The sequence below is a fragment of the Bufo bufo genome, chromosome 3 (genome assembly GCF_905171765.1).
Source record: "Bufo bufo chromosome 3, aBufBuf1.1, whole genome shotgun sequence".
Classification (NCBI taxonomy): Eukaryota; Metazoa; Chordata; class Amphibia; order Anura; family Bufonidae; genus Bufo; species Bufo bufo.
Window position 1 is genome coordinate 661771928 of NC_053391.1, and position 12285 is coordinate 661784212.

At 45.3% G+C, this 12285-nt stretch overlaps 1 protein-coding gene across 1 annotated transcript in view; it reads left to right on the forward strand.

Annotated features, from left to right (window-relative positions):
- Positions 1 to 4633: 4633 nt before the first annotated feature.
- The window catches only part of MTMR2 (myotubularin related protein 2), a 44573-nt gene continuing 36921 nt past the window's right edge, over positions 4634 to 12285 (forward strand). The window contains exon 1 of the mRNA XM_040426308.1: positions 4634 to 4765. The gene's annotated coding sequence lies outside the window, so the exon portion shown is untranslated. The remainder of the gene's footprint in view (positions 4766 to 12285) is intronic.

The following is a 12285-nucleotide window of genomic DNA, read 5'->3' on the forward strand; positions in this document are numbered from 1 at the left end:
GTCCAACATGAGCTCATCGCGGATATCCGTAAAAGAGAACACATTGGTGTTCAGGTAGAGAATAGATCATTGTGATTATAACGCAGAAGCATTTATTCCACAACATCCAGGGAGTCACCAGTAGGGCATTGCTGATTGCAGCTTTTTTTTTATTTTTATTATTATTATTTCCCCTTTAACCCTTTCACTGCCAGGCCAATTTCCACACTTGAGAAACAAAAATGAAACATGAATTATAAAAAAAATATTATATCGGCATACCTTATAGCTTCTAAAAAGAAGGCACCTGGTACATTCTGAAAATTCCCTTTACAAAGATGGGCGCCCTCATGCAACTTTGCCTCGTTGTGTAATGTTTTGTAAAAAATGCACAAAAAAAATAAAAAATCATGTTTCCAGCTAAAGATCTGACCCAAGCAGAGCCTGAGTGGAGATGCACAAAATGTACTAAAAATCCAAGTTGAGGATGTGCAGAGTTCATGTGTGTCACTTATATCTACGTTTATATGCACATATCGTCACATCATTAAAGGGGTTCTCCGGGATTTAAAGATTGTTGACCTATGCTCAGGATAGGTCATCAATATGAGATCGGCAGGGGTCCTAGGCCAGTGATGTCACGTTCCATGGTCACGTGGCTTAGGCTACATGCGCACGAACGTTGTTTGTTTCCGTGTCCGTTCCGTTTTTTTTTTTTGCGGATAGGATTGCGGACCCATTCATTTTAATGGGTCCGCAAAAAACGCGGACAGCACACCGTGTGCTGTCCGCATCAGTATGTCTGTTCCGTTGCCCCGCAAAAAAAATAGTGCATGCCCTATTTTTTTCTAGTTTGCGGACAAGGATAGGCATTATTACAATGGACCGCAAAACACATACAGTCGTGTGCATGTAGCCTTAGATGCAGCTCAGTCTCATTCAAGTGAATGGGGCTGAGCTGCAATACCAAGCACAGCCACTATACAATATACGGCGCTGTGCTTGGTAAGCTGCGAGGAGGCTGCGGCCTAGCTGTACATCTTCTTACCTCTTAATTAGAAAAAAGACCCTACTAAATGCACATATTCTCTTTGAGGGGGTGATGACACGAAAGAAAGGCTCCTGTATCCTGCCACTAGAGTTGCTGAAGGCTATACAGGGGGAAAGATGACATCAGCAGGCTGTGATTCGTACGCGAGGCAGTAGGATGACATTACGAAAAGCTCCTGTACACCCCCAGGGTCACTGGAGGCTGTACAAGGAGAGAGATGATAGTAACAAGCTGTGTTAGGTAAGGATGGCGGGGAGATGTATTTTTCGGCTTTTGCTCTGAGTATCATTTTTAATACATCGCAGCATTTGTATAATTATGTGTAATTTTGTATTTATAAGTGTTTTCTGGATCGAACATACTGAATAAAGCTCACTTGTCATAAGCTCCAACTATATTCATAAGCTTCATCTGTCCCATCAAATACACAATCTTACATTTATTATTATTTTTGGTCATTTTTGTACAGGAATTAGTTTGAATACTTAGGATGATTTTGCAGGTTCTGAGCCTGGTTATCTACTGCATTATATTGTCTTCTCATATTCATTATTGTACTCAGTATATCCTTGTGTTCTAATGGTTTAGACTTTTTGTATTGTATGTAAATACTGTTTTCACTATAAAGTATCCATGTCTGACTTATTTTATATTAACACAAACATAAAACCGACTATATAATAAAATATTACATTTCAAACCTGCACGTATGGTTCTCTGTGTGACAAGATCATGGTATGTTTTTTCATATATTGGCATTCAAGACTGGGGGGTTTTAGTGGCGGAGTCGATAGCCGGGTCTGACAGGCTGACCACAGGCTGAGGATCGTGGTAACAGTACTACCGATTAGGCTTACTATGTGGTATATGGGGAAGGGGGTGGTAAGAGGGTCAGTTCTGTGTGTGGTCAATGACCCTGACACGGGACCCCTCTTGAGGATGCCGCAATAATTTAGTGGATATTATACAGTTGAACTGAAAGAAACTTCAACAGAGGGCCAAATGCTCGATGGTTACACACATTAGCGGTTTAGCGGTTACAATCACACATGGGTACTGAGCTTAGTGATTACAGTTTTCTGGCAGAAACGTGGCTTAGTGCTAACATTTCTCTGCTAGGTACAGAGATTAGTGATCACAGTTCTCTGGCAGGTACAAAGCTCAGTGGTTACAGTTATCTAGTGGACACACAGCTTAGTGGTTACAGTGCCCTGGTAGGTACACAGATTAGTGCTTACAGTGCCCTGGTAGGTACACAGATTAGTGCTTACAGTGCCCTGGTAGGTACACAGATTATTGCTAACAATGCCCTGGTAGGTACACAGCTTAGTGGTTACTATGCCCTGGTAGGTACACAGATTAGTGGTTACAATGCCCTGGTAGGTACACAGCTTAGTGGTTAAAGTGCCCTGGTATAGTTCAGTGGTGGGCACACAGCTTAGTGTTTACAGTTTTCTGCCAGGTACACAACTTAGTGATTACAGTTCTTTGGTAGGCACACAGCTTAGTGGTTACAATGCCCTGGTAGGTACACAGCTTAGTGGTTAAAGTGCCCTGGTATAGTTCAGTGGTGGGCACACAGCTTAGTGTTTACAGTTTTCTGCCAGGTACACAACTTAGTGATTACAGTTCTTTGGTAGGCACACAGCTTAGTGGTTACAGTCCTATGGCGGTCACACAGCTTAGTTATTACACGTCTCTTGCAGGCACACAGCTTAGTGGTTAAAATTCTCTGGTGGGCACACATCATTGTGGTTTCAGCTTTGAACAGGCTTTCTGAGCATCTCACAGTAACAAAGAAGGTACAATACAGTCGCTTACCTTTTTTGTCAGTAAGAGTAACGGGGCTTCCCATGGCCTTCAGCACTGGAAGTTGTCTGGAACCTCTTGTAGACTCCAGTGGATCAAAGGTAATCACGGAGGATTCTCACCTGTCAGAACCAAACACAGCAGTCCCATTAGAATCAGTGTACCACTGGAAGCAGTACCCAAACACTTACAGAACCACTGGGTCACTGCGTCTCTTAGCGTCGTACACTGACAGGGCCCAGGCCCGGCCACAGTCTTCATCCTAGACTTCGCTGAAGTGACGAGTTACTGCTCTCTTTATCACTGTTCACTACACCAATGGCAAGGCATGCCAATCCACCTCATGTATACTTTGGCTCTACCCTTGGTATGGAGCCTGTGCAGTGCTACACTCTTCCGTCTGCGCACAATATCTAGAGACCTATGTTGTCCATGTGTCCACCACTACAGAATTAATAAAAAAAATCCACCTCATATGAAAAGGCACACACCACTTTTAAAATGTGACTACTTAAAATATAAACTTGATTATTTGCCTATTTCACTTGATTAGCGACATTTTAACACCAATGTCACAAATAATTCTATCTTGTGGATAGGTCATCAGTATCTGATCGGTGGAGGCCCGACACCCAGGATCCCTGCAGCTGTTGGAGAAGGCTCCGGTGCAGGCAGTAGCGCCACGGCCTTCTCTCTGCTCACCAAGCACAGCGCCGTACATTGTATAGCGGCTGTGCTTGGGATCATGGGGCTGAGCTGCGCCTAGGTCATGTGACCAATGAACGTGATTGAACCAGGCACCAAAAGAGGGGTGGTGTGAACAAAGACAGACACACTACACCAGCCAGGCTATCACATATGTTTTCACCTTCAGGAGCAGGGCAGCCATCAGGTGCAATAGTGACAATGGACCTGAAACTGTGGTGATCACTAGTTACATTCATCTTTTTCCCCCCTTTTCTTTGCCTTTTTGTCCCCTCATGAGTCTGGGGCAACCAACCTAGACGAAATGCGTCGGGAAGGTTTTACTAATTTTGTTGATACCATTTTTTGGACACACATTTAGTTTTTCTCCCCCTTTCTCCCAACAGGGATTGTTCTAGGGCTTTATAACAGGGCTAGGTTCCGGACGGGGCCGCCCTAATTAGGGCAATGACTCTGTATTTAGGAGGCTATTAGGGTATAACAGACCTGATAGGGCAATTTAGGGAAATTATTTATCGTTTATACAGATTTTCTCCTCCCCGTGTTGGGATTTACCCCAACCAGGCCGCATTTCAAGTTTCTATCAAGTGCATATTGATCTATTGGCGTACCGGTAAGACCATTCCATTATTTAAGTAATTTGTTATCTTGTCTGCTTTTTAGAATAAAAGCTAGGGAGTGCATGCCGAGTACATCATTAGAGTTGCTCCACATTTGTTCCACACTACTTGGAACCAATGAACGTAATGTCACATGGCGTAGGCTATGCTATGAGAAGGCTGCCGCGCTACTGCATCAGTGCCTTCTCAAACAGCTGATCGTGGGGGTCCCGGGTGTCGAGGATACTCCAGAGGATAGATCATCAGTCCAAAAATCTTGGAAAACCCCTTTTAAACCACACGTGCTTATTATTTGATTTTCTAAAGTAGTCATTTACTACAACTGTGTGAAGCTATAAACCTGGAGAACATGATATTCCATTCATTGACCACTTCCTCTTCATGATGGAAAAATGACTAGACCGTTTTTTTTCCTGCATGCTCCATGTGACTATTACACAATGCTCTGCACACAGGAAAGCGGCTGAGCGTTATCACCAGCGCACATAACTAATCAGTACGTTGTCAGGGATTCGTATGCCTGTGTTCAAAGAGCAGGACATAGCATATTATCAGTAAGAGAGTCTGGGGCGGCATGTCTGCGGCACAATGTGGGTCTGAGGTATGTTCACCTTTCTTTCGCACATATCCTGCTTATTGAGATCTCTTCTGTATGAGTTTTGCAGTTTTGTACTTGCTAAACATATGATAAATCTAAAAAAAACAACAACAGTGGGTAAAAGTGTTAGTCACGAACAAAAACCCTGCCTCAAAGATATAGCCACACTGGGTCCACTGACTGGTGGACCTGTCCATGGCTGGCCACTTATTTCAATGGGCGACATGTAGTACCATGTGTATGGTGGTTACAACTCCCAGCAGCAGCAACAGCAGATCGCTCGGGGTCTCAATAGCCGTACCAATGGCAAAAAGTTGCTCAGTCTCATTTTTAAGGCTACTATTCGAAGATTTCATCTGTAGTTTGTCTCTGACAGTAAACACAACTGTTACAGAAAAAAAAATTGGAAGCAAAAAGAATTGCTCCTCATGATGTTTATGTACCGGTTGCTCCGCTATGCTTTGAATGACTACAAATCCTTTGAAGAACTTTCCAGAAAATATGAGCTGATTTTTGGATAATAGGTACGGTATCTAGCTGTTCTTTTATCAGTGTTGTTATTACTTGATCTGAAGGCCTCCACCGTACGGTGAACTTCCACAAACATACAAGGCCTCAGATGTTTGGCAAAAGCAAAGGTATGATTCTTTGTCAAGAAATTGTATCCATCACACATTGTTATGTGATGCACTCTTTGATGAGACGGTCCGGCTCTCTGCTGAAAACTAAGGAGTCACCACCATTTTATTGCCACTTTTATTAACTGAATGTCTCCAGAATTTGGTTGGAGTCCATCTCCTTTCCTTGAGGAGTTCATTGTTGGTGGGTTGAAGATCTCCCATCTTACCCACAACTTTTCACCCATCTTTTTTTCGCACTCTTCTTCCTTCTAACACCCCTTTGTTCCTCCTTTCCTTTCTCTTTCTCTTTTTACATCTTTTTTACATTTTCTTTCTAGCCTACCTTAGGTTCCAAATTTTCAAAAACTGTCTAGATCCACCAACAACATGTAGAGACGATTCTTGTGGGAATCAGTCTTGCTTCTTCTCCACGTCTTTCTGCATCTTAGTCCCACATTTTTGAAGGATATGCATTGTTTCTCATATTATTTCTTAGTTTGCTGCCCTAGTTGTGTTTTAATTATCTTTGTTTTTTTTGGCACCCAGCACCTAGGGCATATGACCATGAGCTCCCCGTAGCTATAACCTTGTGTAATGTCTCCCAAGGTTCTGTTAAGAGGGTGTCTCATAAAACCATGATATGATGTTATATAGAGAGGTCACCTGCTCATGGCCTCCATTTATGAATCAGAGCAGATAGCTGGTAAGCATCAGTGGCACCTACTCTGGTAGGACTGACCAGTCCACGTATTACATGCAAGCAGGTGGTGCACTCCAGGCCCCTCACAAAGGCCGGTCCTTTCTTCTCCGCAGGCCGCTGACACAGAATAGTGTGATGGAAGCTCTGTACATGTTGTTACTGCTGGATGTTGTAGATGGTGAGGTGCAGCCCCCTCAGAGGTCAAATGTCACAGAGAGGCCGGAGTGAATCCACAGAGAAGCAGGGGCAGTTTTAAAACTCACATGTTCTTCACTTTTGCTTCCAACACTCAGAAGTACTTGTGCTTAAAGGGGTTATCCCATGATTAATGTAAAAAATTTAAATCGGACATCATATAGTACATGCCAGTCTCACGCCGCTCCGTTCTCCCGTTATGCCCTCCGGTACCTTTGCTTTTTAAGTTATAGTAGGCGGTGTCTGTCCTTGTCCTGTGGGCGTCTCCTTCTCCTAGGCTGTAGTGCTGGCCAATCGCAGGGCACAGCTCACAGCCTGGGAGAAAAAAACCTCCCAGGCTGTGAGCTGTGCGCTGCGATTGGCCAGCGCTGCAGCCTAGGAGAAGGAGACGCCCACAGGACAAGGGCAGACACCGCCTACTATAACTTAGGGAGAGAAGATACCGGAGGGCATAACGGGAGAACGGAGCAGCGCCCGGGGGTAATAGTAAGTGCAGTGAGATCCCCAGGCGCCACTCTCCATGGCAGCATACTTAGTTCACAATGTTTTTTAAGGTGAAAGGTCCTCTTTATGCTACCTGCTGCCCGCGTTTGTCAGCATGGCGGCAGGAGGAAAAAGAGGGAGCGGTTAGGGGCAGCGGCGCCGGCACGGACCGCTGGGCTAACACACATGCCATTACAAAAGTATTCAGATCCAAGTGCTGGTTTGAAAAATGTAGAATATTTTTGTGGGACATCCCCTTTAATGGTTTCTTTTATTGGAAAGTACACTTGACATGAACACTTTACATCACATCGGCAGCGGGTCTCCTGTCTCCTCTCCCCTCTCTGTCTCTATTCTCTACCTTTTTGCTGGTTTGGCAGACTGCTGCCCTTGCTTTTCTTTGCCCGTCAGTTTTCCTTTGAGTTTTTTACTGCTCCTATGGTCATCCTGTAGACCTCAGTTTATGAGTACTTTAGCTTCCAGGATCCAACTACTGTAAAATGGATGCCTAAGGTTTATATACAGCCAACCTCACCCATCTACTAACTGGGTCATCATACCAAGGTGGGGATCCAACAGTTTGAATCCGAAACTCATCAAGAGAATGGGGCTCCCAAATCCGCCAATGAATGGAGTAGAGGTCAAGCATGCTCGCTGCCGCACCATTCATTCTCTATGGTATTGGTGGAGCAGCACAGAACTCGGGTATCTCTGGCAGTCCCATCGTCCCATGCTGGACCTCTGCTCCATTCATCCGTGGAATTTGGGATCCCTGTTCTCATGACCTGACTGATTAGACACTGCTCATAGGGAAAAATTTTTTTTTATCTTAGTGGAACCAATGGTACAAAGCTTATGAGCAGTCATTGGAAGACCACAACATGGTTGGACCGGGTTGATGTCTCTCTCTCTCGGCTCTTGCTCTTGACTGCAACACTTCCTTTTTATGACACGGTCTCTCATAGTCTAACCAGGTAGTTTTGGAAAAGTTCTGTCTGCCTAGTCTTTACTTGCATCTTCTGCCCGGCCCCAACATGTGATGGTTATACGTGACCACAGTCTTACAGGCAGGTCTCCATTCAAAGTCTCTATATCATGGAGAGAGTCCTATCTCCACCTGAACAAGGTATTATATAGTTCCTCGCAGTACACTCCACTACACAGCAATAGAAATGCAACAGTCCTTGTCACAGGCCACTGGGGGTGCTCTTTTCCAAATGGCCTCAATCTTCCAGCAGACTAGATCTCTCTAGCTTATATCGCAGTGCTAAAACCCCTATTGTATTGAGATGTCACCACCTCAAAAACCTGCACTGAAGGTCAAAAAGCACCAAAAAAATACCCAACAGCGTCACAAGATCCTCCTGACCTGCCTACACCAACATGGTGCCCATGGGTGCTATAGAACTGGAGAGTAATACCTGACATACAGTACAATGACCACAACAGATAATGCAAGAGAATCACTGAAGCACAAGTCTTCTCTTCCAAACATCTTTGGTGGTCACAGAGAATCTCAAAGCTCAGGCCCCCTCTGCCTGGACAGGGTGCCTTATATACCCGAGGACCCTCAGCTATTGGCTGGGGAGGGATTTGCAGATGTGCACACTGGCCTTTTAAGAGGTCACAGGTGAGCGTGCGCAAAGCCTAAGGGAACAGAGACTGGAGCAATGCAGACAGCAGCTTGCAGAGGATCCCAGGCAGCATGGTGGGCACAGACCGTAGCGCTAACAATATGGCTGGCCATAACTCCCGGCAGAGAATCGCTGGGGGTCACAGAGGCCGGACCCGCCACGTGCAGCTGCTCTTTCTAGTTACTATTAGATTTCCTGTAGTAAAGAAATCTTTCTCCAGCACTCTCTGGAGGTAAACACAACTCTTGCGGAAGAATTGCTCCTTAGGTACTGGTTGCTCCTCTGTATTCTTAGATTGACGAAGGAGCCTTTGAAGGGCTTTCCAGGAAATGTGAGCTGATTTTTGGATAATAGTTTTTGGCAAAACTTTCACCTTTACTGTACGTTCTTTTATCAATGTTATTATTAATGAAGTGGTGCATTAACTAAATGCCTCAGACATCCGCTGCACCTCTATAAACAGAAAGAAGATATTTCCTCGGACAAGTTGGGAAAAAAATAGGGGGGTCATTTACTAACAGAAATTCACCTTATTCTGGCGCAGATTTTAGCGCAAATGTTATTTGCATCGCAAACTGCAACTTTTCCCTGCTCATGCCAGGTCTAAAAAAGAGGGTGCGGTGTGGAGTGGGGGGGGGGTTTGCGAAAGGGCTGTCTCAATTTTTTTTTTCTACCTGTTTTAGGAGTAGAAAATGGTCTAAATTTAAGCCAGTAAGGCTTCTGGCGTAGATTTAGACTGGCGGTGGATAGGCCAAAGTTATATAGAGTCCGGCGCCTCTTCATAACTTCGACGGATCCACCGCCAGCAAACTGGGTTATTAAGACGGGGTCTAAATCACCGGTCTTAATAAATAATCCCCATAGTCCTTTACCTTATCGGTAATCTACCGTTGATTTGGCGTCTTAGACTTGGCGATAAATGGCACGCAGTTATGGTGCTGATGTGAGTTCAGGGGTGGCAATGAAATCGCACATGTACACAATCTCATAAAAGCAAAAATGTTGGACTTTTTTGCAAAGAATTATCTCTCTCCCCCCCCCCATTGTGTTATATTAAGGGCTCCTGCACACGACCGTTGTTGTTTTGCGGTCTATTTTTAACGGATCCGTTGTTCCGTATCAGAGTTTTTTTTTCTCTGATTATAAGTCCTCTTCCGTTCCATTATTCCACAAAACATATCTGTATGGTTTCTGTATGCGATCCGTTTTTTTCGGATCAGAAACAGTAACTTATTAATCACCAAACACATGAGCAATATGGGCTGGGCATAGCATTTCTACAGTATGGATCCGCAAAATACGGATGACATACGGATGTGTTCCGTGTGCGTTCCGTACTTTTTGCGGACTCATTGACTTGAATGGTGCCTCGGACCGTGATTTGAGGACAATAATAGGAAATGCACTATTTTTTTGCCGAACGGAAATACAGAAACAGAATGCACACAGAGTACCTTCCGTTGTTTTTGCGGACCCATTGAAGTGAATGGTTCCGCATACAGTCCACAAAAAACCCGGAAAGGAAGCGGAAAGAAAATACGTTCGTGTGCATGAGCCCTAAGTCTGCATGTGGAACACAGTAGCAGCCAAGTGGATGAGAATTTAACAAACTGAATCCACGTGCTCCGGAACATTTCCGCTAGGTGGTGATTTAGACCCCGTCTTAATAACCCAGTTTGCTGGCGGTGGATCCGTCGAAGTTATGAAGAGGCGCCGGACTCTATATAACTTTGGCCTATCCACCGCCAGTCTAAATCTACGCCAGAAGCCTTACTGGCTTAAATTTAGACCATTTTCTACTCCTAAAACAGGTAGAAAAAAAAATTGAGACAGCCCTTTCGCAAACCCTGAGACAGCCCTTTCTGGTGGTAGAAGCCCTTTAAGCCATTCTGTTGTTGATTTACTTCTATGCTTTGGGTCGTTGTCCTGTTGCAACACCCATCTTCTGTTGAGCTTCAGCTGGTGGACAGATGGCCTTAAGTTCTCCTGCAAAATGTCTTGATTAACTTGGGAATTCATTTTTCCTTCGATGATAGCAATCCGTCCAGGCCCTGACCAGCAAAGCAGCCCCAAACCATGATGCCCCCACCACCATACTTCACAGTTGGGATGAGGTTTTGATGTTGGCGTGCTGTGCCTCTTTTTCTCCACACATAGTGTTGTGTGTTTCTTCCAAACAACTCAACTTTGGTTTCATCTGTCCACAGAATATTTTGCCAGTACTGCTGTGGAACATCCAGGTGCTCTTGTGCAAACTGTAAACGTGCAGCAATGTTTTCTTGGACAGCAGTGGCTTCCTCTGTGGTATCCTCCCATGAAATCCATCTCTAGTGTTTTACGTATCGTAGATTCGCTAACAGGGATGTTTACATATGCCAGAGACTTTTGTAAGTCTTTAGCTGACACTCTAGGATTCTTCTTCACCTCATTGAGCAATCTGCGCTGTGCTCTTGCAGTCATCTTTACAGGACGGCCACTCCTACGGAGAGTAGCAGCAGTGCTGAACTTTCTCCATTTATAGACAATTTGTCTTACCGTGGACTGATGAACAACAAGGCTTTTGGAGATACTTTTATAACCCTTTCCAGCTTTATGCAAGTTAACAATTCTAAATCGTAGGTCTTCTGAGAGCTCTTTTGTGCGAGGCATCATTCACATCAGGCAATGCTTCTTGTGAAAAGCAAACCCAGAACTGGTGTGTGTTTTATATAGGGCAGGGCAGCTGTAACCAACACCTCCAATCTCATCTCATTGATTGGACTCCAGTTGGCTGACACCTCACTCCAATTAGCTCTTGGAGATGTCATTAGTCTAGGGGTTCACATACTTTTTCCACCTGCACTGTGAATGTTTACATCATGGGTGTCAAACATGCGGCCCGCAATGAATATCTTTGCGGCCCGGCAAAGATGCAGCATCGCAGACTGCTATGTATGAGCCGGGAGAGAGGAGGGGCTCGAGTCCGTAACTAGGGGCGGGGCCCGGTGCAGTCACTGTACTCTTACACCGGGCCCCGCCGCTCACCAAAGTATTTATAAACGTGAATCCTTATCCTGTTATTAAGTTGAACTAACGCTGCCCTCTCCCATGTTCCCCTGTATCCCCATAGCACTTACTTAAGCTTCCATAGCAGGCAGAGCAGACGGCAGCAGTAACGTCACTCACTGACGTCGAGCGCCTGCTCCGCCCACTTTATGAATGAAGCAGGCGAAGCAGACGCGCGACGTCAGTGAGTGACGTTACTGGTGCCGTCCGCTCTGCCTGCTATGGAAGCGTGTTCGTAAGTGCTGTGGGGATACAGGGGAACATGGGAGAGCGCAGCGTTAGTTCAACTTAATAACAGGATAAGGATTCACGTTTATAAATACTTCGGTGAGCGGCGGGGCCCGGTGTATTGGGGGACACTGTTATGAGGGGGATCTGTGGATGACATATAGCAGTGTCATCCACAGATCCCCCCCATAACAGTTCCATCCACAGATCCCCCCACCTCATAACAATGCCATCCACAGATATCCCACCCCATAGCAGTACCATCCACAGATATCCCACCCCATAACAGTTCCATCCACAGATCCCCCACCTCATAACAATGCCATCCACAGATCCCCCATAACAGCACCATCCACAGATCCCCCACCCCATAACAATGCCATCCACAGATATCCCACCCCATAGCAGTACCATCCACAGATCCCCATAACAGTGCCATCCACAGATCCCCCATAACAGTGCCATCCACAGATCCCCATAACAGTGCCATCCACAGATCCCCCATAACAGCACCATCCACAGATCCCCCATAACAGTGCCATCCACAGATCCCCCATAACAGTGCCATCCACAGATCCCCATAACAGTGCCATCCACAGATCCCCCATAACAGCACCA